We start from the raw sequence: 27,639 nt of genomic DNA on the forward strand, positions 1-27,639 counted from the left end.
GGTGAGATGATGACAAATGAGTCGGTTCATGCCAAGCAAGACGACAGCCTTTCCGATTTAGATTTTCCATCAATAAGAAGAGCTCAGAGAGCAATAAGTTGTGCCAGTCGGGTCAACAACAGATTCCAGCGTGTTCTGATTTTTCATTATTTGATAAAATAGATAAACCTCATCCAATACCTTCCCAGCAGTAGGTTAAAACACTCTCCAAAGAAATTGAACTTATGCTCTCACATCTGTGAATGAAGACAAGCCCCTAAGACCAGCTCACATTCAACCAGCTGTTGACTACTTTTCCAAACAGAAATACCAATGAGCTTCCCCCAAGTTTACCAGGAATTAACAAATACAGGCAAGAGTGGCATCATCTAGGGAGGGAGGAGGTTAGCCGGTATGAGACCCCCCACTAGCATGACGCAGCGTGGCGCATATTTTAGCTTACATGATGGAGAGTGGCAGTGCTGTTATCTGCCCACGCACATATGCAGGCATCACAAGGTGTCTGCATGCAGCCCTGGGCATCACCAGAGAATATATACCTTTTTTTTCCCAGCACTGTGAGCTGAATGCAAACTCTGAGCATCAGCTCAAGCTCTGCTAAGGGCTGACATGATGTAAACCCCATCACCTCACATAGCGTGGCAGGCAGGTATGACAGAAAGGGCCGTGGTGAACCTGGTCCATGGGCTGAGTCTGACCAGAGGACTGCCACTGCCACTCCTCAAATCTCAGCAGCCTTCAGAGGCAAGGAGCACAAAATTGGGACCAGTAGCTACACTTGCCTCTGTACCTTAAAGGGAACTTTGATGGATTGGTTTATTTATTTTTATATGTTACAGTAGGAAAGCATGAACATTTACTGATAGAAAGCTTATTTTTCTTTGGTTTCAGTTCTAGCTGTAGTAGTGCTTTTCTTTTATGTTGGAATATGCCTCGCAGTGCAGATTTTCAGCATAATAAACCTGAGCTACAGAACTGACCTGTCACAGATCATTGCAAACCAGCCCAGATTTTAAACCCATCACAAAACAGTGAAAGACTCCATATTTTATCTTTTATCCTTTTAACCACAAATATAATTTATTTCATTCTTTGGTAGGACAGCGAACACAAGCATCAGTAACAGAGTAGAGGTACTGTTTAAAACAGTTGGGGGAACCTGTAATCCCTAGGCCAACACTGCCTCTGTTTTATACGATATTTACTCTCCCTTGAATTCCTGTTCGTGAGGTTCTATGTTCTGTTGACATTCCCCTACTAATTAGAGAGACATTTTATGGTACCAAAGAGACATTCCTTCCCTTTCAGTCCCAGACCTACGAATTCCCTTATTTCTCATCCTTATTTGATCAACAGGTAAAGAAATGACAAATTGGTCATTTACAATTCTCTAGATGAAACCTACATCTCTGTGTGTCTCTAATGAAGCTAGTCTAATGTGTCATGAATTTCTGATGCTATCTTTTGGAAACACTAGCAATGCAAAGCTTGTATGAAACAATGTACCTACAAAGCTATATTTTATAGTCTGCCTCCTCATATGGGACTCACACACACATGTGAAAAAGCACTTAACAGTAGTTATCTCTACTCTGTTGAAAAAGGAACTTTCCAATTTTCAGTTATGTTAATACAAAACCTAATGTCCTGTGGAAGCTGATGTGAGTTGTGCATGCATGAATGATTATCGATTTCCTTGCAAAGACTTATCTCTGGACTACAAACAGTCTCAACATAAAAGTTAAGGTGAAATACTCTCTAAACTGTGTTATACAAAAGGAAACTATTTCCATACTTCTGTGGGTAAACTGACGGATATTGCTATGATATCTAGTTAATCCTTTCTGGATGAGCATTAGATTTTTCTTGGCACAGCATCTTGTACTAGTAAAAAAAAAAAAAAAAAAAAAAGGTAAAAAATGCTGTTGCCAAGGCATTAAGCAAGAAAATGTTGAATGCTATTCTTGCAAAAGTAGCTCAAATAAACTATCAATGCACAGGATAAAGTGGAAAAGGCATGAGTCAGGCTAAGCCATTATATCTGCTGGGGAGACTGGGGAGCCACGCACTGCACCCAGGCTCTGCCTGGAGCAACCAGAGAGTTCTCCTGCTGGAGATACTGTCATGTGAGCTACCTTCCAGGATCACAGCTTTGTGTTTTGGTGGTGAGTCAGAGTTTAAGCTTGTCAGAAAATAATTATTCCGCCTACCCAGTGAAAACATTGATCTTTACATGAAAACCTCTAAACTGTACACTTTTGCACATCATGTACACCAAACCAGAGATTAATAAATGATGCTACAGTACTTCACAGGCATTTCTACACTGCCTTCGTTGTGTTTTCATTCTCCTGTGTGGGGTACGCTCAGTGGGTGGACTACATTTCCCCCAGCGCACTGTAATTTCATTTCTTGGCAGTTTTCCATTGTTCATCATGGGAGTTCCCAGCTGAAGCGCATCAAGAGTTTTGTGTCCGAGTGAGGAGTCCAACCAAAGAAGATACAGATACGTGAAAGGAGACAACAGCAGTGCACTGACCGAGGATCAGTGCATTCCAATTTGTCAATGCAAAGTTTGCCTATTTTTTCTGTCTGCAACTCCAGACTGGGAAGTTACCTTCTCGTCCTTCACCACTGCTCTGTCAGGAAGCCTGCAGTCAGGGAGAAGGGCTTTTTCCTCAGCGTGTGAATGCTGAGAGAGGACTTCATTTTCCACTGATTTTACCCTGAATGGAAAAATCTGTTTCTAAACTAGCTGGCCAGGAAGATGCTGAGACACCAGCCGCGCTAGAGATAGCAGGGAGGAGCGTGCAGCTTCTGATTTTATGTTCAGAGCAAGTCTACTGATTTACTGAAATTACCAACCATTTGCACTGCTCTAAATTAAATCAAAAGCAGTCTTGGACTTAATACATGGGCTGTACTGATCCTGCATAGCTGTCAGTGTTTTGTTTTTTCCTCCCATATCACAAAGGCAAGTAACTGCACAGGATCCCCAAATACACTATCTTCTGTTCACTACAAGGAAAATGAATTCATCCTGATCACTCCAGTAAACACTAAACCCGCTAAGGCACATATTTAATCAAATAATTAGGAGAGGTGCAGTGGAAATGTGTGCTGAAAAGATAATGTTGCACTTTAAAGGATTCATTATTGGTTATTACATTTTACATAGAATGTCATTTTCTTTACTAGTTAAAGAAAAGGTGAAGGAAGAAAAACAAAGTCCTACAGACTAAAGGCTTCAGCTCCATCTAAATTATAGACTGCTAAGAACATTCCTGAAATTGGAGGTGCCACCTTTCAAAGAAGCACTGCCATTATGTTGCTAACATGGCACTATCTGATTTTTCTCTTTTCAAAGTTATTCTCTACATTCCAGCACTTGAGCAAAGAGATACATGAGCATTCTGGCAGAGCATTTATATCCTATAACCCCAAGAACCAGCATCCCCAGCCTGCTTGCAGAGCATGTCAAACCCACAGGAGCATGCAATGCAATTAGAGCCCAGGAGACAAAGGTGTATATCACCATCCTACACAGGAAGGCGCCTGAGTATACAAGTGCTTGGCAAAGACCAAAGAAAGATGATAAGAGCAAAGTGCAAGCACATGAAGCATGGCAAAAATAAGTGAGATACAGAAAAGGAGGGTGTAAAATGCTGATCCTCACCCTCATGTCAACATACAGCAGTAGTTTTGATTTAACATGATGTAAATTAAAGGACAATCCAGCCCACAAAACCTCTTAAAATCTTTTCCTGTGCTTCACAAACTGCATTTCTCTTCACCCTCAACTGAGGAGTATTTTAAAGCCAGAAGACTGACAAATAGTTAAAAACCACCTTTTGAAAAGTGTCTGCTGCTGGTTCTGCTGTTAGTATTGAGATTTCCTGTCAGCCTTTACAGAAATTCTTTGGGAGTCTGACAGGATTAAGGGGATTAATACATTAAAGCATTATTACAGCTTTCACAGGGGATTTTCAAAGACTTTACACTGTGATCTATTTGTCCTGTTACATAAAATGAGCCTTAATAGGCCGATTGAAAAGAATCGCTGCAATCGATAACCTTAATTTTTGTAAACATATTCTGCTATCAGAATGAGGAGTCGAGGTCACCAGCCCTCCCGCAGCGTGTTGCTTAAATTAAGATGCATAAACATATTTTTGGTGTATGCCAAAGGTTGGTCTGAGTGTTACAACCTACTCTTGACAGGGAGAGATTTGTTAACATTGAATCACCAACCCCAACTTCTCAACCCCTATGGTGTCCTGGCTGACTCATCTCCTGGATTGCACATCGCCTGCTATTCAGAGACCCATGCTGCAACCGTATCGCCAAATGGCTCCACTTGGAGGACAGAGTTTTTACCTTAATTAAATGTTCACGGGTAGATGGGTGGCTGTCAGTTACTGGGCTACTGCTGCTCTCCTGCTGGGGAGATCATCGTGCTGGGGACATCAGGCTGCCAAGTCCCCTTCCCTGCCCCAGCCCTTCCCAACACCAGCCTGCTCTGGCAGCCTCCTTGCATGACTAGCTCAAAGAGAGGCAACCCTAATGCCCCCATCCTCCAACAAGTCAACTCGCTCCTAATTTATTTCAGGATCATGAGCAGCACTTGCCCTTGCTGATTTTCCAGACTCCCCTCACATGGGCAGGGCCCGCACTCCCCCTCAGCACTGCACTCTCGCCCTCCTTTGCATTTCTCTAGAAACAATTTCCCACCATGCCTTAGCATGAACTTCAGCGTTTTGTTAAGAAAACTTCCCTTCAAAAATTTTCACCGGAAAAAGGGCATAACCTCTCCCCTCTATTTTCATTCTCTGACTGCTTCTTGTAAGTCTCTACAATATGTAGGCATAGAGAGACAGATCCTCATATCCTGCAAATCAGCATAAATCAGAACAGGTGAGGACCAGGGCAGCATTTTCCACAAAGATGTCTTCTAAAACAGAGGGGCACTCTTTAACTATGGGCTCTGCTGTAGAGAGGGGCTGGGTGCCAAAGCTTTTCTTTTGCCCAGTACTTTTGAGGTAATATAGAAGGCACAGTCTTTGTTTAAACATGTCTTGAGCTTTCAGAGACTACTTTACTCAACTAGCTCCAACTAAACTAGCATCTACATAATTCACAGACCTTAAGGGATCCATGAAACTCTAAATTAGGAAAAGAAGCATTAACCTTGGCTTTCAGATCAAGACCTAAAATATAGGAAGATTAAAGCTGAGAATTTTATTTTTCTAAGCCAGACTAGGTATCCCATTTTCAGTGAAATACAATAGCTATTTTGTGTCTAATTTCCCTAGGCTGTTCTGAAAATCCAGGTCCTATGAAATCCCTCAAAGACTGAGCAGGCAGGGGTCACTCACCTCACACCCATTATCTTCTCAAAGTGGTTGCTTAGCCATTGAGTCTAGTCTCAATTAAGAGCTATTAATGAGCTACTTGTATCAGTGCAATGTATATTATTACATAAATGTGATTGTCAACTTTTGGTTGCTATGAAATGCAAGGTTGGCTATGTGAAAAAGGTTTCACACTGAGATTTCAGCATTGCCATGCCAGGCAGAAAAGAGTATGTTACTTTACGATAGGTCAACAGCTTGTTAAGGAGTTACTAAAGCATTGAGGCAGTCGGTAGTCTGGTGGGCGAAGGGTTAAAACTAATTTGGTTATGTTGGGAATCAAAGATATCCATGTGGGGAGAGACTGCAGTTGGAACAGAATATCAGGTGGGATTTAAAAAAAAAAAAAACAAACACCAAAACTTGTATATCCAAATCAGCATGCTATCCCCTGTTGGCAATCTAAGAATATGAGCTTTGCCTAAGAGCAGGAGACACAGGCGCATGATTGGCTTGCCAGCTGGATAATGGAGAATCAGGGAAGTCTCTTGGATCTGATCTAAGCACAGGTAAATAGAAACACAGTTTTCTTTATTTCTCTCCTCCTTTCTCCACGATATTGCAACTGTGCTAACTGTACCTTTATTTTAAAAAGTGTTTTTTCAATTTACGTTTAGTTTTATTTTTACTTTATATATATATATATTTGGCCCATTTCTCAGAGTTCAGTCTCAGTTCAGGTCTCCAAAGTATCTGGATTGCAGATGTGTCAGGTTGCATCTGTGGTGAGAGGTAGGGGCTGGCTCAGGACATGATCCCGCAAGGGGCTGCAGGGAGGGGCACTAGCTGGGGCTGCTCCTTGGCTTGGTGAATCCTGTACCATCAAACCCCACTAGTTTACTCCTGGCCGCAGTCCTCTCGTTTTAGTTTTGTGGCTCAGGAGAAACTATCATATTTCTACTGGATTCAATAGGAATGGCAGTGTGCACAAGTCAGGGAACCTTTTCCAAGTTAGAAGTCAAGAGGCTTTCCAAAATTTCTCTACTCCATTATCCCACCCTTCATCCACTAAACCAAAGTGATTTGCAACACCTGACACAGGCAAATGGTTAAAAAAGCAACTCTAGCAAGTGGTTGCTGCTGTTCCTTTAGTATTGAGATCTCCTGTCAACTCCTTCACAGAAATACTTGGGTAGTTTGACAGGATTAGGAGGATTAATATATTAATGGGTTATTACAGCTTTTATAGGAGATTTTCGAAGACTTTAAGAGTGAGATCCATTTGTCCTGTTACATAAAATGTACAGCGATTGTCTTAATTGCTCCATTGTGACTAGGTATTGCTGCTCAAACAGTACTGCATGTCTAATTGTGCCAATTGTTCCAAGTTCTTGCAGCAGTACAAAACAACAAGGTGAGCCAAACGCAGGACTGCTCTCCAAAGATTTCTCTCACCACAACCCAAATTGCCTCTCTAAACTGGACACGGGGAACAAAACTGATTCTCTAATCCTAAAAAATCCTGTCCATGCATACAAAGCAAATACTGTGCAAAAGTAGTCATGAGGACAGACTTGTTTTGTTTCACCCACAAAGTAGACATGAGTGCAAATTTCAAGGGAGCAAGTCAGTAAGTGAAGTAAAAAACCCACTGCTGAAAGAGGGAGATCTTCTTTTTCCCCTGTGTTGTTTTTGTAGAGGAACCAATCATTACCCCAAAGCTCTTGCTCAAGCGGCATGCAAAAAAAGACAACAAAGAAACATGACAAGATGTGTGCTGTGCTGCTCATGCACGGCCAATGGCCTTCTGGCCACGCGCACAGCCAGGGACTTGTCAGTGGTGAGAGTCCTTCGTTGGAGGCACGGTCATGTATTAATTTGCTCATAACTTTGCATTATTGGTAAGATCCAGTTCTCCCATGGAGACACACTAAAAGTCACAGGATCTATGTCCTTTATGCCCTGCAAAGAAACATGCAAACGTGCTATCAGATACAGCTGGGTGGGTCTCACTTGGAGCGACATTTGAGAGACAATTACAAATAGATAGTAGTTCAGGCAGTTCTCAGTAAAATACTTTTTGCACCAAAAAATGCTGATTTACCATGAAAATATGCAAACATCGTTTCAGCTCCTTCAGGAAAAGGACATGTAGAGTTACTGAGGACTGACCCTAGTGTGATGGCTAGGAAAGGCAGCCTAAGTTACTGGGGGAAACGACTGGTGGACAAGAACACAAGAACAGCTGGATTCTCACCTATTCAGTCTAGCATTTTGCCTCTGTCAAAAACTGCCGTCATGTGCTTCCAAGAAAAAAATATGAGAATAATTAGAGTAGATAAATGAGCTAGAATCTACATTTCAGGAGACCCTTCTCAGCTCTCAAGCAGCTTGAACAATGAAGTACAAGAGCTGGCATCCTTTTGAAAACTCTCCCTGTATTTCCTGGTGTACTGGGTTACCCAGTCCCTGTCCCACACCCCAGGCAGATCCCTGGCCGCATGCAGAGGAGACTGGCAGAGTTGCCTTTGCTGCTCACTTCAGGGGCTACAAGCCAGCCCGCAGGCATCACAACGCACTGGGTCTTGGAGGGAACTTAGGCTGTCTGAATTGGATCAAAATGCCCCCTCACAGATGAAACCACACGTTTGCCTCTTCTTCGTAGCCTTTCCCATTTTAGAGAACGAAAATTTGATTATAACAGTGAAGTGATTATAAAGCATCCTTTGAAAGGGTGGAGCACCTTGCTTTTCAGACATTTCAAAGCAGTTAGAAAAACAGACAAACTTTATGCCATGGTCACAGATAATCTATCTTGAGTTTTCTTATTCCAGTTATTTCTCAAGTTCTCTTGCATACTTGATTTCACCTGACCAAAGAATCAGCTGGATTTTCAAAATGTATTCCACAGTAATCCAAATGAAAATGCCCATGGTGATAGTAAGAGAATAGGAAAAAGTTGAGGTCTGCTGTGTAGGAAGAAGAATTTATCAGCAAGGAAATAAAAGAGACTTAGAGTCGGGAAGAATTCCTATCTAATCTGCGGAGGTCCTTTGTCTGACTGTGACATCCCCTTCCATAAAGAGAGCAGGTTCTCGTTTCAAAAGCATGCAAGATCACTGCACAGGCAATTGATGCTATCCCCTGTGAAAGCCTTTCTGCAGTTAGGGAACAAACAGCATCACACTGATTTCTTTCCCCCCAGATTTGCTGCACTGGAAATTGTATTTCTCAGCGTGCCTTCTACATCTAAATTATTCTTCGAGTTGTTATCCATTGCATAGGGTACACTGAAGTCACTCACACAACATCTCCCCATTTGAACTCTCTTGGATTGCTTTGGTCTTTGGAAAGCATGGGTAATATCTGCTGCAAACACAAGCCTTTTTTTCTTACCATTTTCTTTAACTTTTTGTATACAGGCAGGTCAGGAGAGGAGAATATTTGTTTCCCATGGTGTCCGCAGGAGCCGTGCTCACCAGTCTGCTCCACCATCTATTTAAATGTCTGCATCTGCTTTAAGCCGACAGAATCCAGCGAAAGTAAAGAGTTTGCCCCCCACGTGTGACTTTGTTAGCACTCAACTTTGTAAAGAAAGGAGATGGATTTGCCTAGAAGTTGACTGGGGAGAGACTTGAGGCTAAGGTTTAAATATCTGTCACTAGATCATAGAAAGAGGGAGGAAATATATATATTGATGGACTGTTTGCATTTCTTCTCATTGTGGGCTTTAAAAAATGCTAATTTGTGGGTTTCAAGCCTGTTAATAAGCTGTCAGATTGAGATGAAAAATTATATTAAGTGCAGTAATTGAAAAAAAGGAGAAGAAAAGCACAGAAATTAAAGAGAAATCTTTGTCCTAATTTGATTTGTGACTTCATTGTAACAGAATAAAGCGTGTATAGATATTAACAATTCATTTACATAACCAACTCCAATCAAGCAATTCAGATAAATGTGCATTCACTTCTGGAAAGCTGGGAGGATTCATTTTAACCTATTAACACCCTTCCTTTCAGATACATTCTTGTCTACTTTCTTCCATTACCAGATAAAGTTGTTTATTGGCGAAGAAAACAACTTACTGGATGGCAGGGCATTTAATATTCAAGGCTTTAGGGTTAAATTAAGGCATTAGTCTTGGTCTACATACATCAAAAAAGGAAGACAGGCCTTGGAAACCAGAAGGAAAAAGGGACACAGTGAAGAAGCAGTATTGCCTGTAGTCCCCATTTGAGAGATGGGAAACTGAGGCACAGGTTAAACTGCCTTGCATGAGCTCTCATGGGAATTCTTTGGCAAAAAAAAGGATTCTCTGGTCTGAGACCACCTGAGGGGTCTCTACAGCCTCCTTCTATTTCTCTCACATCCTTCATCCTTGTGACACTGACACCAGTGACAAGATTTCTAATAAAACTTGCCACTATTTAAAACACTTCATACCATTTACCACACAAGTCACATATGCGTTTTTCTTGCCTGTCACATGCAAAGAAGCAGAGGTAGAGAAATTTAAGTGGCTCGTCTGAAGTCAAAGAAAAAAAACCCTGAGGCACAATAAGCCATGAGGACTGACTGATCCCCAAATCCTCTCTTTAAGCTCAACTTGCCCACAGCACTGTGCCATGCAGGTTGCTTGTTGCTTACGGTGTGCCTGGTCATAATTAAATAGAATAGTTTTGTAGTTCTCCACTGATTAATAAAACAAAAGGCAGTCAGATTCCCAGATCCTCCATTTACTGGTATAGGTAAGGCTGCCTTGGTCTACATACATTACTCAAGTCTAATTAGAACTGTAAAGGATTTTCATGACTTTGTAGTTTTCCCTGCTCAAAAGTAAATCCATCCTTAATACCATGGAGAACATATTCTGAGAAAGTCGGAGAGAAGAGAGAATTAAAGGAAAGCCCGAGTGAAGACATGGGAGAGGATGCCAGGTACAATCACTGAAGCAAATAAAGTGAATTAGTTTGAGAGGCAGCTAACCATTCTGCTGAGAAAAGGAATAGGAGACAGAATGGCAATGTAGCAAGATCTGAATGGTGATATAAAGCTAACAGAAACAGAATTAGGGAATTCAGCAGCCACATGTTTTGTTCTCATTTACATGGGTATGAGATCTAGGTGACCGAATTGACATGAGGGTTATTTGTACACTATTTGTCTCTGTGTAGCAAAGAGCAGAATTTGGCCTCCTTTTTGTCATAAAGTCTTCTATCTGTCACAAAAGAGTGGATTTTTTTTCCTCTTCCGCCAGATGTTGATTGAATGATGGGTTCTGTGCTTTGAAAAAACCTCAGCCACCAGTAAAATCTTGAGATCAACTATTGATTAAAAAGAGAATGTCAGATGCTTCTACGAAGGCTTAAGCCACAGAAAACAAATTTTCCAAAGCCACTTGCTTCCTATTCACTTATACACAGTAGTAACACACTTGTTTTATAGCCCATATGGGATCACTTTGATGCTTAGGTGGCCTACTTTCCACCAAAATCATGCACTCCTTCTGTTTCCAGTCTAGTGGCCAGACACCTCCATGGACCAGCCAGTAGGACACTTGGTAGGGAGAGCACAGCAGTTTAGGTATAGTCCCCATGACATCTTCTTGCTGTGATCCTGCATAATAAAGAAGTAAGCAGTCATACCAGCAAGACTAACTTTGATCCTGCAATTACCACTGTCCTTGATAAAGACTTATCAAAAAAGGTGTAATGTGTTTCCATGAACAATTTACTAGCTATGGCACACGATTTTGCCATTTGGAGTTCATTCTGCAGAGGACGGAGGTCTGCATGTGCATGCAGGTCTGCCATTCACCATCTTTGAAAATGTCATGAGACACCTTTTGTGGTTACAGGAGTGTAGTTTGGGGTAATTCTGGGAAACAAAATGGAATTTCATCTGGGTGAATTGAGCCAGTCGTGGCCTGGTTCTGTGCTTTGAAAAAGCCTCAGCCACCAGTAAAATCTTCAGATCACCTGTGGATTAAAAAGAGAATGTCGGATGCTTCTATGAGTGCCGGTCTAGGTCTTGAAGGCACTAGCAACCCTAAAATGCTCCTGTTTTGCAGTTCAGTTTGATACACAATTTACAAGGGAAGATTTCCTAGCTGGGTGTAATGGCCTAATTTTAACCTTTCAGCTAAGTTTGGGGCTTTTGCAGATTTTTTTAAGTTTCAGATAATTTAGAGCTTTTCAGTGAAGCAAGTGTGAATGTGGTATTGAACAGAGCATAGACAAGAGATGTGGCAATGTTTTGACAAGCTGCAAAGAGCACAGGATGCACCTGCAGGCATGTGGCACCAAGAAGGCATCACCTACCTCCATCCAAGAGGAGACTACCCTGCGGTGGGGAAGCTGCTTTAGCCAGCAAGGTCAGTGCAGTGGGGCAGACGAGATGTCTAAGACACAATTTCCATGTGACAACTTCATAGGAAATATACAGCTTAAAGTTGAACCAGATCCAGAAATGTAATAAATAAAACATTAAAAAAACATTACTCACTTTGAGCCAACTGAAATACCCTAGTTTCAAAACAGCAAATCAAAGTGTTGCAGTACTCTTTCCCTTATTACAAAAACTAATAAGGTTAACTTTTTCACATCAAAATTCTTATTTTGCAGAAGCTGCATTTTTCTATTAAAAAAAAAAGGTAAAAATCCCAAACCAAGCCTTTCTAAAAGAAAATTTTAGTAAGCTGATAACAATTTAATTAACATGGATTAACTAATATGGCTACATAACACCTTCTGCTAGAAGATATTCAGTCTATGTGGAAACCAATGTCTTTTTGAAAAACTGGCTTTTGCAGGAGGCCTGGGCGTTGCACGCCTGTCTCTGGATTCTTAAGCAATCTTAAGGACAACTGAACTTCATTATTATTGTCTGGCTTGGGGATGAAGAAGGAAGGGAGTTCTTTGTCTTCCATGGCAAAGACAAGACTCAGGAAAATAGGCAAGAAGACGCCAGAGAGCAGTGAAGGTCTGCTTTGATGGTTTCCCATGTTTGTCTTCTGGCTGCAGCTTCCTACACCCTTGGCATCCTCAGCACCCAGCCAAATTCACTTTCCTGGGATCAGCTACCTCCAAAAGCATCAACATGCCTCTGCCATAAGCCGGAAATTTTCTGAGCACTGTTGGAAAAGCAGCTTACTGAGAACCCACTTGTCCACTTCCCTGGCAGGTTTGTTGGCACCCGTTCCTCTGTATCCAGATGGAAAAAGCACAGAGGGAAGCAAATAGCTGGGCTGAGTTCATCTCTAGTCTTCCTTCAGCTCCACTCGCAGACCACTGTTTATTTATTTATTTTCTTTATTGCACATCCTTGCCCTGTGACTGAACTCCTGTAATTGAATTGCCTGTACCTATGGAATCCCTTGGGGGAGGAGAGGGAGAGAAAAGGGAAAGGGAAAGGGAAAGGGAAAGGGAAAGGGAAAGGGAAAGGGAAAGGGAAAGGAGGAAAAGGGGATGCCCAGGTATTTAGCAGTAAAACAAAGCTATTAATTGCAGAGGAGAAGTGCAAGCTTTAGGCTGTTCCCTGGGAATGCCCCTCTGCATCCTCCTCACCTGACAGGACAGGCTCAGCAGGGAGAGGTGAGCACAGTGCATGGGTACCTGGCAGGGGAGGTCTGCAGTCTTCTGGAAGCACTTCACAAAGATCCTGCTTAAATCTGTATATTTATATCTGTGTCCCAGCCCTGAAAGGCAGCCACAGCTCACAGTGAGATCATTTCTCCCACCACTGGAAGACAATCATGCCTGGGGTAAAACAGGCAGCTATACATACTGATGGACTGCAAAAGCAGCAGTGCATAGTACCGGTGAGCATTTTTATTTCCCCAGATAACTTTCCCCAAAGACCCTTGCGTAGGCTATTGTCTTGGCAGAGATCCACTGGCTGAGTGGTCTCTGAAATGTATTTTCACACTCTCTTTAATATTGCTCAGCGAATGGCTTCATTACACTTCTCCAGACGTCTTCTGACTGCGTCTATCCCATGAGGACCCAAGCTCTGGGAGACCATTTTATGTTCGCCTAAAGATGCACCCTATTTATAACTCTGTCCACTGTAGCAGGCGAAGTACTTTTTGCTAGACCCTTTGCCGGGCAAGCCCAGCTCTCTCTCACGTACGCCTAGGTACGTATTTTTTGTCCTCTCAGTTTTCTCATTCACTGAGCCACAGATAATTATTGAGCTGGGAATGATAAAAGACAGGCCAGTTAATAAAATAAAGGAAAACAAGAATAAAAATACGACCAGTTTGTGCATCAGCCAAAGTGCACTTGTGCCTCAGAGGTTGTGGACAAGCTTGGCTTTCTTGAAGATGCCCTTGTCTATCTTTCATAGTGTCAGGGAAGGAATAGTCCACCCACAAGTTTAAGGCTCCTTCAAGTCCTCATATTTGTGTGGACTCTTCCAATTAGTTTCCCCGCCTTTGCTGAGCCAGCTGAACTATTTTCTTGAAGTAAGTTTGACAAAGGCGGTGCACATTCCCCTTGCAGTATATCAGACTGCATCCCAAGGAGGCCTTCTGCAGAAGAGATGTTGAGATGTTGCATCCTCTGTCTGAGGATCAGGTTAACAGTGTGCCCCAGGAGACAGGTCTTGGGAGCTTCCTGCAGAACCAGACCTGGGGTGGATTGACATGAACCAAGGACAAAGAATGGGCAAAAAGTGATTTTTCAAATAGTCAAGATTTAGGTGTCAGAACTAGCTCAGGGGGGACTCTATGGATCTGAGGCCACTTCGCTGGTGATTCCCAGTTCAGTTAAGGCTTCCACAAAACAGACCGTGAATCAAATAGGGAAATCTGTGGCCTTAACAATTCTTGATGAGTGAATGTTATGAGGGTATTTCTCAGATTGCCAGCCATTTTCCCCAAGTTTTATGCCCGGATGATACCAATGCTTACAAACAGCACTGGGAGATATTTCTTAATTCCCGAGTTTGTCACCATTCTTAGGATATCCTATCTTCAACACTATAGCCATTTTTCATTGTTAGGTCTCACTTCTATCTCACTCAGCACAGCAACGAAAGCAAAACTGTGGCTCCAGCAGGAGTACGTGGAGTGCCTGTCTGTTCTTCTGTAGGTGGTGATGTACAAAATGGAAGAGAGCAATAGGACAGGGATGAAGCTCTTTCCCTCCAGTGCTCTGTGCTTTGGGACAGCAAACAGAACTGCTGCTGTTCACATCTCTAGGATAAGTTATTTATCCCCCAGCCTCTGCTGGGCAGTGGTCTTGTCACCTTTAAGAGACACAATCAGAAGGGCACCCAGCACCAGCAGTAACACAGTGGACACTTTTATCAGCAATTCCACTAAAAATGCTCATGTTTTGCAAGGACATCACTGTCCCCTAGTTAGCCAGTGTTCATGGCTAGTCATTCCTGCAATGGGAGTTTCAGAGCCACATAGCTGGTGAGTAAATCTGGACTACGTTCGAGTAAGTCCTCTGGTAATGTAAAGCAGCACCACTCCATTGCAAATCCTTGTTTGCTCTGCTCATTGTTTGCTCCACGTGATTCATTGTGCTCCTAATCCATCAACGGAGAGGTGGAGTGAAAGAGAGGGGGACAAGGAGCTTGGGAGAGGGAGGGGATAGATGAAGGGCAGTGTTTTGAATTACAACATGAAGGTGATTTTTACCCTTTATTGTTCAGTGCATTTGCCATTAACACAGATTATTATTTGGGCCTTAGTTTACTTCCAAATCCAATCACAAATAACTGGGTGTTGTAATATAGTAGAAAGTGTTCATACCTGATAAATCCTGCTTGGCTCAAGTACCTGGCTCAGCTGAAAGCATGCCAGCATGCCGAGAGTAATTAGTCAAAGTCCCTTCTCTGACCAATCATTTATGCAGTACCAGAGGAAATGTTTGTGACAAAGAAGTCATCTTAGTGATTTCTGCTCCTGTCAACTGTAGACATGGGTGCATTGTGGGCTCTGGGTTCTCCAGCGTTTTCATAGCATTGCCAATCTGGATTGAGAGAGAGAAGACTCTTGTTCTCTGCATTTTACCACAGATTCCTGCATACTTGATCAAAGACACAGAAATACCCAGATATGAATGCAGAATGACCTATATTCCTGGTACATCAAGTATACACCTGCATGATAAACAGATTTTTTACTTTTCAGTATGTATCACACAATGATTATCATAGAACACTACATTGCCCAGAAGGTACAGGTTCACAGTAGAAGATCACCATTAATATGATCACCATATGTTTTTGGGTTCCCAAAAGACCTGTGTCTTAAATTCCCCTGCATACTTCAAAGAGAATAATCCATGCTTAAAGGTGTAATACTTATGTCCACTGAAAAATTGTCAGGATCCCATGGGCGGATTCATACCTCAGTGTTGTAACACCTGAAAAAACAAGTGCCTGAAAAAAATAGAGACTTAAGTGATAAAGCTTTGTCCCCTCTATTGTGCCAGCTCCTCCCACACACTACTATGGAGGGCTGAACACTCTTTTTGTAGTCTTTGGATAGGATCAATCTTTTTGGCTAATTCCTATACATGCTGTCTCCACAGTTGCCCTGTTTCCTATTTTGCAAGACTAAGGTAGTTTCCATAAAGAAACAAGTTGTGTTTGTATACAAATACGCACCACACAACACATGTGCGGATTGGCATTGAGGTCTTTACGCCTCCCCGTCGATAAATATGCAGCACAGAACCACACTTACAGCTACAGGCATTCGGCACAATAGATCTCCATCCCAGCCCTGCAAAACGCAAAAGGCTGAAGGATTTATAGTCATCCCGTTAGGGCTGCATGTAGCTAGGCATATATGTGGCTACAGATATGTTTACAGTCTTCGCAGTCATGCTAACTTGTGGTACAGAGCTTTAGATGACACGCATATATGTATGGCCCATAATGCATGCATACCTTTCAGCCTGATATTCATATGTGCAATGGTAGTCTGGGCAAAAACGTGCATGCGCCTGCCTCTTCATGCTGTACAGTTTGACATATAAACATAAGATAAACATACACAAAATCCGTTCAGAAATAAACACAAGAAGAGACTCATACTTTCCCTCTCACATGGATATGCACATACGGAACATTTTCCTATATATTTGCAGCAGACACAGGCTTATGTGTGTAATGAAGTCCATGACACATAGGATCCTAATTGTTTTTGTGAAGCCAGCTGCCTGCAGACTCAACACCTACGTAAGATATCCAGATCACACTAGCTTTTTCTGTCCATAACTCTCCTGATCCCCGTTGTGGAAAGCAGGGCTGCATTAAAAGTTCTCAGAGAGCCGTGAAGACACGGCTTTGCAAGATGTTTAAAATCTAGCAAATCTGTAGCTAACATACAAATCTCCAGAGGACTGGTAGAAAAAAAATCAGATTCATTTCCAGACCTAGAATTTTGGGATGGGTAGCCAGCTAGTTATTTCAAGAATAATCAGCTGCAAATGATCAGTTTAAGGCATTTTCAATCTCTGAGTCACCAAGAAGCTAAATACTTCCACATGCCATATCTGAAGGGCTTGGATTGGGGTTTACGCTGCAGAAGGGGTCTTTCAAATTGAACAGACAGGCATTGGGTAGAAAAGCTGCTTCAGCTGTCATTTTTATTAAGCTTTAAAGGAAAGGTGAGGCAAGGAAAAAAGGAAGCCTCTGTGATCACAAAATCAGCTTGTAAGACAGAAAAGGAGAAACAGCAGGTTAGATGGCTTCTGGGGCCAAAATGGAGAAAACCTGAACTTCCAGTAGTTGGTCTCCTCTGCCTCATGCAGAGGAAGAGCAGGGAGTGTGTGGACACCTCAAGTTTAACTATGCAATTACTGCCTCTGGTTGTGTGCCCTGCACAGGCAGTAGGAACCTTCCCCCTAGCTCTTATTCAGCCCAAACCTTGTTTTATCAATACCATTATCTTACAGCAGGGAACCCCTCGTTTTCTCCTAAAACCCCTAGTATTACTTCTTTGGTGCTTTTACGAATGCTTTTTGCAATGAAAACACCACTCTCTACAATATTATTGTAGTAGGGGCTTATTCAAATAAACACCATGGAGAAAACCTATCCCTCTTACTTTATTTTATAGCTGCACATTGCTTTGTCCATGCCTACTGTGGGCACACCTGTGGGCTGAATTTTTCTTTTCACTTTATTTTTTTTAAGTTTTCATTTGTTTGACTAGTGTCAGATTGACCAAGGAGCAATTGAGTTCCCGGCATGGCTTATAATACTCAGCAGTGTTTTATCCTTTCACTTAAGGATCAAATGCAATAACTGGGGACTGAAAAGGTGGGGAAGGATTTAATGGATACTAACAACACTTGTAGCTAGCAGTGGGTCCTGGTGGCAAACTGATCCAGAAGCCAAAAATACAGAAAACTAAAGGGTGTTCTGAGCTGCCAATGGGGTTTGCTGTATGATTAGCATTAACCCGTGCCAAAGCAAAAGACATCAAAGTTTCAAGGCATTAGTGGATTCCCACAGGGATCAGGAAGTAATTTCTTTCCATGCATTGCACAGTTAGTCTAGTGAAAAATGGCTTGGGGGTAGAGGTCATTTTCCTCTGAATCATCACAGACTGCCCACCGCCAAAGGCAGGAAACAATGCAAAATGCTTGGATGATCTCAGGAGACATGGCAAATCCTGTGCTCCCACTTAACGCAGCAGCCCAAGCTCTCCTGGTAGCTACCCCAAGGAAAGTGGAGTTTGGCACAATTTCTGCACGTATTCGTATTCAATAATTGATGAGCTCAGTGACTTCCTAGCAAAGTAGCTGCTTCCAGCCATTTCCTTTATTTAAATGTAATTGTTTGTTTAAAACCGTAAAATGAAAGCCCAGAGGGAGCCAGAGAGTTTGACCTCCTGTGCCCACTGTAAGAGATCCACAGCAGCAGCAGGGGTTTCGCTGCTCTGCATGCTGATGCTTTCCAAAAGTTGCTGTTAAGCCCAGAACTAAAGCTCTCTCCCTTTTGCTAAAGGAGTCTCCACAGCCTCTTGTAAAATCATGGCATATAACACCCATGTAAGTGGTCTTGTTCTATTTAATAAGGTCAACACACTACATATATTCACCCATCCATCTGCCCAGCCATCATGTAGCAAGCCTAGCTTGCCATGATCCCAGAGAAATATCTCAGACAAGTGAAGAGACTGGATGCATCGTGAAGTCATCCAGATGCTCTGTTGGAGCCTCTTTGTCTCATCCTAAAAGTGGTATCTAATTGTGATCCGTTGTCAAGTGAAAAAGGCCAGAAGCAAGGAACAGACACTAGATACCTTCCCTGTGTGACCCTTGCACTGTAATGAGCATCCAGAAGCCTTGGTTACATTCCCCAAGCTTCCAGCATCTGCAAAGTTGAGGTGAGACTTGTACAGAAAATATGTTTCTTCACAAGCTTTCCACTGCTTCCTGCTGGCACTTCTGTATGGGCTGGAAATATCAGGAAAATACCCTTAGAGATATTTCAGTCCCCTGCCTTTCATCTGGATCTAAGAAATACAAGGTCAGATGAAAGTAGTACATAAGAGGAAGGAAGGAGTTTCCTCTTCCCATCTCAGGAACCTGTTTTGGATTCGGTGTGGGTTAGGTATGCAGGTGTGCATCAGTCTTATCCACCAAAACATCAAGCGTACTCAGTGTAGCAACTAGCCACATCAGAGCTGTCTCCAGGTCTGCCCTGCGGCCATTACCTGGTGCTTCAGAGTCTTGGGTGTCCCAGGGAGGTGCACCCACATACCCTCCTACTTGCCGTCCTCTGTTGCAGCTCTCACAGGGACATCCCAGCAGCACTTGGCAGCCCAGTACTCTCCCATGCCCCCCTTTCCTGGGGCAGCTCCCTCACAAAACACCTCCTGCTCTATGAAGCCAGGTGGAGTGTTTGCTGTGCAAACCCCATCCTCAGGAGACATGGTCTGGATGGACGCAGCCACGTTTCTGGGCTCATTGCCTTTGGGCAGAGCGTGATTCAGGAGACAGCAGTTTCCCGTAGGAAAATGTAGGCATATCTGACCAGTCCAGGAGGGTGAAACATGCCGTTTGCTTTGGCCCTGATCCTGCAAAGACTGAGAGGTGTGTTAACTTTATGCACTTGCAAATAGTGCCACCGCAGCTGTTATAAGGGCATAGAGTTGATCTTGCTCCTTATCCTTGCTTTGCGAAGCAGCTTGACCCTCTTTGCAGTAATGCATCCTGGACCTCCATGTCTGTTCCTGAGTGTGTTTGTAACTGAGATAAAGCCTGGCTGGGAAGGCAGAAGCACATCTGGCTGCAGGATGCTTGTAGCACCTGAGGCAAACCCCCATGTATTGTGTGCATGTGGTTAAACCTGCGCTGTGTGTGCTTGATAGCTGGGTATCAGCTAGGTATATGGCTATGTAATTATACCACAATTAAATTTAATAGCTTTGCTAACAGCTCAACTGCAGGAGAGTTTGTCTAAGAATTTTTGTACTGGGATTATTAACCATTTGATGGCTTCACATATCTATTTACACTTACATGCTGTCCCCTAAAATTATATTTACATTCTGTCCAGAGGGTTATAAAAACATTTTTGTTGTGATTGTTCTTTTATAAGCCAGCATTGCTCAGTGCAAAACTAATCAAGCGGGGTATGTTGCACACGTGGGGCGAGTCCTGTATGCTAATGTCCATGACAGGAAGGTCTTGGTCCCATGAGCTGGGTAGTCCTCTGGAAGCAGTGGCTTAGCCCTCCCAAAACACAGCAAGGAAGGCCTGGGGTTCCCTCAGGAAAAGACACAAGGTAGCACTGAGATGTTGCAGAGGGAGGCAGTTAAAAGAAAAGGCTGCTGAGGTGTAGCATAAAAGCCTAAATTTCAATTTGAGATCAGTACTTTCCCATCACCTGGTCTGTGCTGTCTCACCTAATGGACTGTGGCGAGACAATTGAGGACTTCCATCTTAAGGTCCAAGTTTGAAGCAAACCTGTGTGCTGGAAAGACCCACCAGCTGGTCTATGGCAGCAGCAGGAGCAAGAGCAGTAGCCCAGGTTTCCATTAAACAAGATGCTCTTCTCTCCAGATAATTCATTGCTTCAACAGGTTCTCCAGGGACACAGTGGAATATATGTTATCTTCAAGGCTCAGACTTCCATGCCAGTTTAGCATACAGTGAATTTCCACCCTTTTCCTTGTTCAGTTTACAGGACTCTATTGATCTCTTTATTTTAACCTTTTGTACCTTGTAAGGTCTATGTTTAGGCATCCTCATTTCTCTCTATTTATTAAGAGCAATGATTTCTGGTTTGCAGATTGGAATCTGCTTAAGCTTTCACTGTGATTTATGAAGTCCTATCTCTCCTACCATGCCAGGTTTTGTTTTTCTGTTTTAACTTGTTTTCAGCTTCATAATGATTTTTAATCAGACAACAATTAACGATGCAAATAAGAGGAATGGACACTGAGGGATTGTTACATCTACTGTATTACAGTTATTTGGATTTTAATAATTCTGTCCTCTTTTTTCTTATACCATTTGGAGGCCTGTTACCACAAACATTTAGCAACATGTTTAATAGTCATTGTGGAGGAGGACAGTCAGTGGACATGGTATGGTCCAGTGAAGAGAGCATTGTGCTAGAAGTCATGATACATTAGCTTTTTATGCAAGCGGTGTTTATGGGCAATGAAAGATATTAACCTTTACCCTGTCACTGCATAATACTAAACAAGAAGACAAGCATCAGGCCTTTGGCTACAAGAAGTCTTCAAACTACTAAGACCCATAGCAACAGCCTTCATTCAAAAAAGATGCAAGCTTTGGTAAATATACTGAAAAAGAAGGAAAAAGAAATCATCTTTTCACCTTAACCCTGATATTAATTTTCACTTTTATGCATCACTACTGTGACAGTTTTTAAAGGATATTGGAGTATTAGGAATTCATCTTTCCAGGGAAAAAGAGGAAGTCATTTGATGACGTGATCTGTTTGATGACTCCAGCTATCTCCTTGTAGAAAACATTGCGTCTTCCAAGCCATTCCTTAGCATATGACTGCCCCAGAGTATGGCAGGTGTCACCTCTAGTCCTTTCATTAATGCAAACTGTGGTAGGGAGCACCTGCAACACTGGAGGTTTTATAACCAGTGTGGTGATCTGTGCTTTAACTGCAAGGCATGTGTCAACTGGATGGTATATTCAGTCTTCATATTTGAGGCAAACCAAAGAAATACAGTGTTATTGCTCTTTGAGTGCTCTCTTCTAATTGAAGTGGAGTTTTTGGAGGCTTTTCTCCCCACTCCCATCTATATAATGCAGTTTTCCATGAAATGTATAATGATGCATCAATAAATCACTAGGCAAAATAAATATGCAGAACTTTTAGTCATGAATGCTGCGAGAAATAAACCTTTTGTAATTGATAATTAATGTCTTCAGGATCAATATTTGGCAGAAGAACCTATAGAGTAAGTCTGAATCATCTATGACTACTCAGGAATGACTGATGCTTTAAAAACAAGCCCGAGTAGCAGCCAAGTGTGTAAATTACAGCTTATAATATAAGATAGCTACCCAATGGCTTGAAACGGGATCTGCTAGTGGCAGACACTGGCCATTTGGTGTTTCATGAGCACGAACACATTCTTTCATCATGTTGAGATAGACATAGAGGGAAGAGTATTACTCCAGCTTGGGACTGTATTGCACACAATTCAGAGACGGGCTGTCTTCCTTTCTTCTGCCATTAGTAGTCCTGGGAGGTGCTGTAACTAAAATAATGAAGATACAAAATCCATTGAAAAGAGGGTACAGGAGTGGGACTTTGGGATGTATTCCTACATGTGTGCAATTAATTCCAATAACCCAGGCAGTGACTGCTGCAGCCCACAGAGAGAGCAGGCTGCAGTAGCTCTTGTTATGTTGTGAATCTGGGGGGAACTGATACACGGAGCAAGTAAAATAATCGAACTCTCTGTTCAGGCTTTGAAATTTGGGGATGAAGATAGACCTCAGCTAGACTGCTGAGATTATCCTGTCCAGTCTTTTTGATAGATCTCTATTCTCTGTGTGTGTGGATATAGATGTTAGATGCACTATATGTTCATTATATGTCGTCTCTACATTGATACATGCACAGTAACTAAAAGGACAAATGTAAATACACAAACAAATTCAGGCAGCTCAGATTATGTGCTGAAAGACCCAGTTATCATAAAAAGACCAATAAGAAAGAGTAGAAGGATGTTTGACTGCTGGAATGACTCTTGTTTCCTTTTCATTATTCTTAATAAAAGGAGATGGTGCCGAAAAATTGTGTTTCCTTGGTTATTTTTCCCAGGAGATACTTTATAAAACACAGAATATATAACAGACTGTGTTGCAAGCAAATACCTTATTAAGTGAATATAGTTAGAAAGAAAGAGTAACAGAAATGAACAGTAATATTTTTCCCCTTTTACACTTAGTAAAAAGTGCAATAGTTCTTGATATGGATTTAATAGCAGCTACCCTAAAATGGTGAGAAAAAGAATCTCACAGCCATGGTCTACACAAGAACTTTTTAAATACTAGTACTAAATCATTAGCAACCAAAAAGATATCATAAGACTGTTTGAGTAGACAGCAATAAGATTTCACCTGTGAGATCTGGTAGTGAATAGAAGGCATTTCTTCTTCTAGAGTCCAACAATGCAGGTCTCTAGGAAATCACATAAGGCCATGCTTAATGGCGGTATCTGTGTATGAGCCATTAATTTCCAGTATTTAAGGACCCAATTCAGCAAGGTACTTAGATATGTACTTGCATCGCACTATCAGGGCTGACTGCCAAGCACAGCCCCTTGACCAACCATCCCCACTCTGCCCCAGGCCCCAAGCCCAGGACTCCTGCCTTTCCCTGCTGTTGCCTGGAACGGAAGGTGGGATTCAAGAAAAACCTGATGCAAAAGACCAACTGTTGCCTTGGGACCTGGCCTGGGTTCCAGCAGCAGCCCTATAGGAAGTGTTATGTTAAACTCTATATTTGGGATGGTTTTCCACTGTCCAAACTAGGTCCTAATTTTGTCCAGATTCACAAACTTTCCAGTGCAGCCAGCCCATAACTTGGCCCATGACTTGTCATGTAGGCAATGACATCCTGAGACACGGCCCAGAGCTTTGAGCAGAGCCAAGGCCAGATGCATTAGACATGCTGTGCTGCTAGTCAGCATGAGGCCCTCCACAGCTCTTCGGATAACTCCATTTTTAGGCATCTAAGTTGGATCGTAAGTGCTCAAGATTCCCACTGGTCAACAAAGAGAAGGTGACTCGTCCAGAGGGCAACTGAGACGTAGGTGAGCTGCCTCCTCAGGGTGTCTGGCTCTTTTATTGACTAAACAAGAAAACACACTGAATTAGTCCCTTAATCTAGGCACATCAAGTTCCCCAAGTTAGCTGAGATGAATGTTAAGCTTTGGGTAGTAAAGAAAATCCAAAACAAAGTGCTAACTGGGGATACGCTTGTCCAGTATTTCTCTGGGAGGGAAGTTTCAGCTCACGGGTCTGTGTCCATGGGTACAGTTGCTGACTGAATGCAATTGCGTTCACGAAAGAAAAACATCAGTTGACACAAGCTTATCAGCAACAGCGACACGGTTGCCTGATGCTCTTGTGATCCAATGAAAAGGTTTCTGTCAGAAGGCAAAAGGGGCGTCCTTTAGTGAAAAGCCCACCAAAGCGGGACACTTACTGGTTACACAGCCTCATTCTTCTAGGACAAGCTCTGCCAGGCAGGGAATAAACCTGAACAGCAGAGATAAAGTTGTATTGTTTCCACTGATGCTAGATGACTTTTTCTTTTTCAGTAGAAGCCATCCTATTCAGTTACATTTTCTTTTTCCTCAAGGATTTGAGTCACCTTCAAAAGGAATCCTCCCCCTCCTTGCTGCTATCATTCTAGCATCATTCAGTAATGCCTGTAAAAACAACAACAAAATCTGTGGAGAAAAAGAATTTTTTTTTTTTAAGAAAAAGAAAAAAAAAGAAACAGCCAAAACCAACCAGAACTTTTATTTCTTGTTGAGTAACCATATTCCATGAGGCATGGCGAGCAGACATTAAATTCTCACTCAACTCAAAGGCAAACCATTATTCTGTAATTTTGTATGTAAATAAGATGTATTAGGAAATCGCTCAAGCAATTAATTAAACAGCTGTTACAGAATAAGTGATAAAGGAAACAGGGGGATGAATATGTGGAATTTTCCTTGCACAGGCATCAGTATTTATTTATTTATTTATTGCTTGTGTAGATGTGCATTACAATTCCTGCATACCTTGGTATCAGCTCTGAGCATCGTCAGGCGGATGTTATCCCATGTTGTCAGATCCTGACTTCATTGCTACAAGAGGAATGGGGAATGAAGATGATTTGGAAAGGGACAAGGGCCTGTGGTTGTTGCCATATGAGGCTTTCGGTGGCATGACCGCCAGCCTGCACGCATGGCCTACACTTTAGCTGAAGGAGGGACTTTATTAGCTTTCAGAAGCAATCTTTTATCTTTGAGAGGTGCAGTGACCTGGGAATGATGTGCTGACCCTAAGCCAAATGGTAACATCAGCCTTGTTGTCTTCACATGGACACTTGTTTGGAGAGAATCCTACAATTTTTTAACCCAGGCCATGTATTTCACATAGAAGCCATGTAGTAAAGGAAACAGTCTTGGGAGAGTGAAGCCCTCTAGGCCAAATACAAAAGGATGTCCAAGTCTCGGCCACAGCTGAGATCTAGCCAAAGCAATGCAAGGCACACAACAAGGGACAGTCTGGGACTGATGAGCAAATGAGACAGGACAGATTAAAAGTAGAAGGAAAACTGGTACCACAGAGATGAGATTTTAATAAAAACACACAAAAGGACATAAGCTGCCTAAAGACCCCAAGTCTGATACTCCCAGATCCTTCCAGCTGGACTGTCCTTTCATTCACCTCCCTGGAAACACTAGCTGTGCTCCATCAATGGAGCAGGATCGGGCTCTCAGCAGGTCTTCCCTAGACGTGGTGCATGCAATACATTTCTGAGGTGTAACAGGAAGACATTGTAAAGGTTGGCCAGCATGAAGGGAGCCACAGAGAAATGAAGCTCAGTCCACATTGTCACTCTGCCTGTTCTGCTAGTCCCTCTTTCTTTGCACAGCATTTAGTCTGAATCCTCATCTTGGAAAGATTCCTCTCACCCTGAAAGGTCTGTGGCTTACAGGTATATTGAGGATGTCTACTCCTTTCTGACAAAGCCAAAGCAGCTGAGGATGCTAGTTATGGTCTTCTGCTCCAATGTCATACTCCTGCTGTTCCTCATTGATGGGACTAGGCTCAGACTCATCTCATCTGCACACGTTCAGCCCTTTAGGTACAAGACTGCTGTTTCATTTTCAACAGTGTTCTCATTTCGGTAGCAGGCTTGGCAGCCGTCTTCACAGCTGTTGCCGTTTGCAGCGAGAGCAGCCTGTACCACTGCCTCACTGCAGGTCTGTAATGGATGTGGTCCAGTTCTAGACAAGGTCCAAACTGAACAGAAGCCTTCCAGCTTGTGCGCTGCACTTGTGAGGAAGGGAGACACAAATGCCTTGATGGCCTTGAAAAGTAGAGAAAGGCTAGCAATGAACAGCGTTAAGGGATATATTCACCCCTCTGTCGAGGTCAGCACAAGGCGATGTATCAGAGCCTCTCTTAGCCTTTGAGTGCTTCCATCCTTTCAGCTCAGTAGAATGAATGCACTGGGGGAGTGGCTGCAAACTGAACCTTGTGTAAAGCTGGCAGTGTTGTGGGAAACAGGGCCTTCAGAGTATCCACAGCAATTTGCTTAGCTCTGGGACCATATTGTGTCGTGTTCCCAGCCTTATTAAAAAGAGCTCACTGCCTCTCCAGTGGAAAGGATCAGAGCCTTGAAGAGATGAAGGATTGTTCTGGCTAGTCAAGGAAGTAATTTTAATTTGCAACTTTTAGCTTCCAACTGTTCAACAATAGCAAGAGGTTAACAATGTGGAACTTGGTCTTGCTCAGAAGAGACATTTCGCTCAGCCACTGTGCACGTGTCCCTGTTGGTCCTCAGGCAGTGCTTTCTCCTGCTCCCCCCTCACCAGCTGAAGGGAGCATATGACCAGACTCCTGCCCCTTGGCAATGCCGTGGACTCCTACCTGTTTGCAGTTTTTAAGGCAGTGTCAAAATGAACTGGATTTGAACCTGAAGTCAGTAGTGACTTTTGTCACTCTGCTCTGGCCTCATGGCCGAAATGTTCTAGTTCTGTTGGAGGATCCAGAGCTCTCTCTCTGGTCCCATGAGATTGCTCTTGATTGCAACTCATTATCTTATTTTAGGTGAGTTTTAAGATCTTACCTTTCAGACTCTGCCACTAAAAGGAGGAGCCTGGATATTAAATTAACCAGCAGAACAGATCCTCCTACCACACCACACCTCTGGTATTTGTGAACAACAGGTGATCTCAACACTCTTTCTCACCACCAACTTATTCCACCTCCACTCTTCCTGCTAGACATGTTGCACTGTTCTAATACCACCTCTCCAGGGACTTTAGAAACCATGAATTGAGCCTCAGGGTAGTAAACATTTTCCTGACAAGCTAAACCTCCTGCTACATCACATATCAAAGCAGCTACAGACTAGGTAGACCACCACTGTGATCATCAGGAATCACTCCTGCAGTCAGGTGAGATTTCACTGTCAGCTTGAGGTTAGTGTCTGCCTTAGCTCACCTGGTAACCTTAGCTCTTGCAAGAGACGAACTGGAATAAGCAAAAGTAGTGAAGAATATTATTTCACTTGGTCTAACAGAGTCTAGGTTGACCCCATCTCACTGAGATGCCTAAACTGGGGACCCAGCTGTCCTTGGCTGCCTGTATAGACACTGAGAGGGAAAAGTGATCTGGAGGGTGGTTCAGAGAGAAGTACCTTCTCTGGGACCGCCTCCAGAGCCAGCAGAGAAAGACTAGGCTCCACCAGTAGTCCCAACTTAGGAGCTGGAGTTAAATGCGTCAGTGGTCCCAAGTGATTTGAATTAGTGCCAGAAAGTGGCATTGCAGCTCCGTGTTCTGCTGCCTCACTGTGCTGGGAAAGCAGGCATCCACAGTGGTCCAGCTTCAGCCCATTACCTCCTGGCTGCCATCTCACTGAAACTTATAGGAAAACTTCAAATGAAATCTGGAGGGTTTTTTAGTGGACAGACATTGGGTTAAGGGAAAAGCGTGACTTGCAGCTTGAACAAAGGGTTCAGAAGTAAAGAACGAGGATTGCAAAAGTGCTGACCTCTGGTGACTCCTTCATTAAAGGGACAGCC

The sequence above is a fragment of the Mycteria americana genome, chromosome 17, assembly GCF_035582795.1.
Source record: "Mycteria americana isolate JAX WOST 10 ecotype Jacksonville Zoo and Gardens chromosome 17, USCA_MyAme_1.0, whole genome shotgun sequence".
NCBI lineage: Eukaryota > Metazoa > Chordata > Aves > Ciconiiformes > Ciconiidae > Mycteria > Mycteria americana.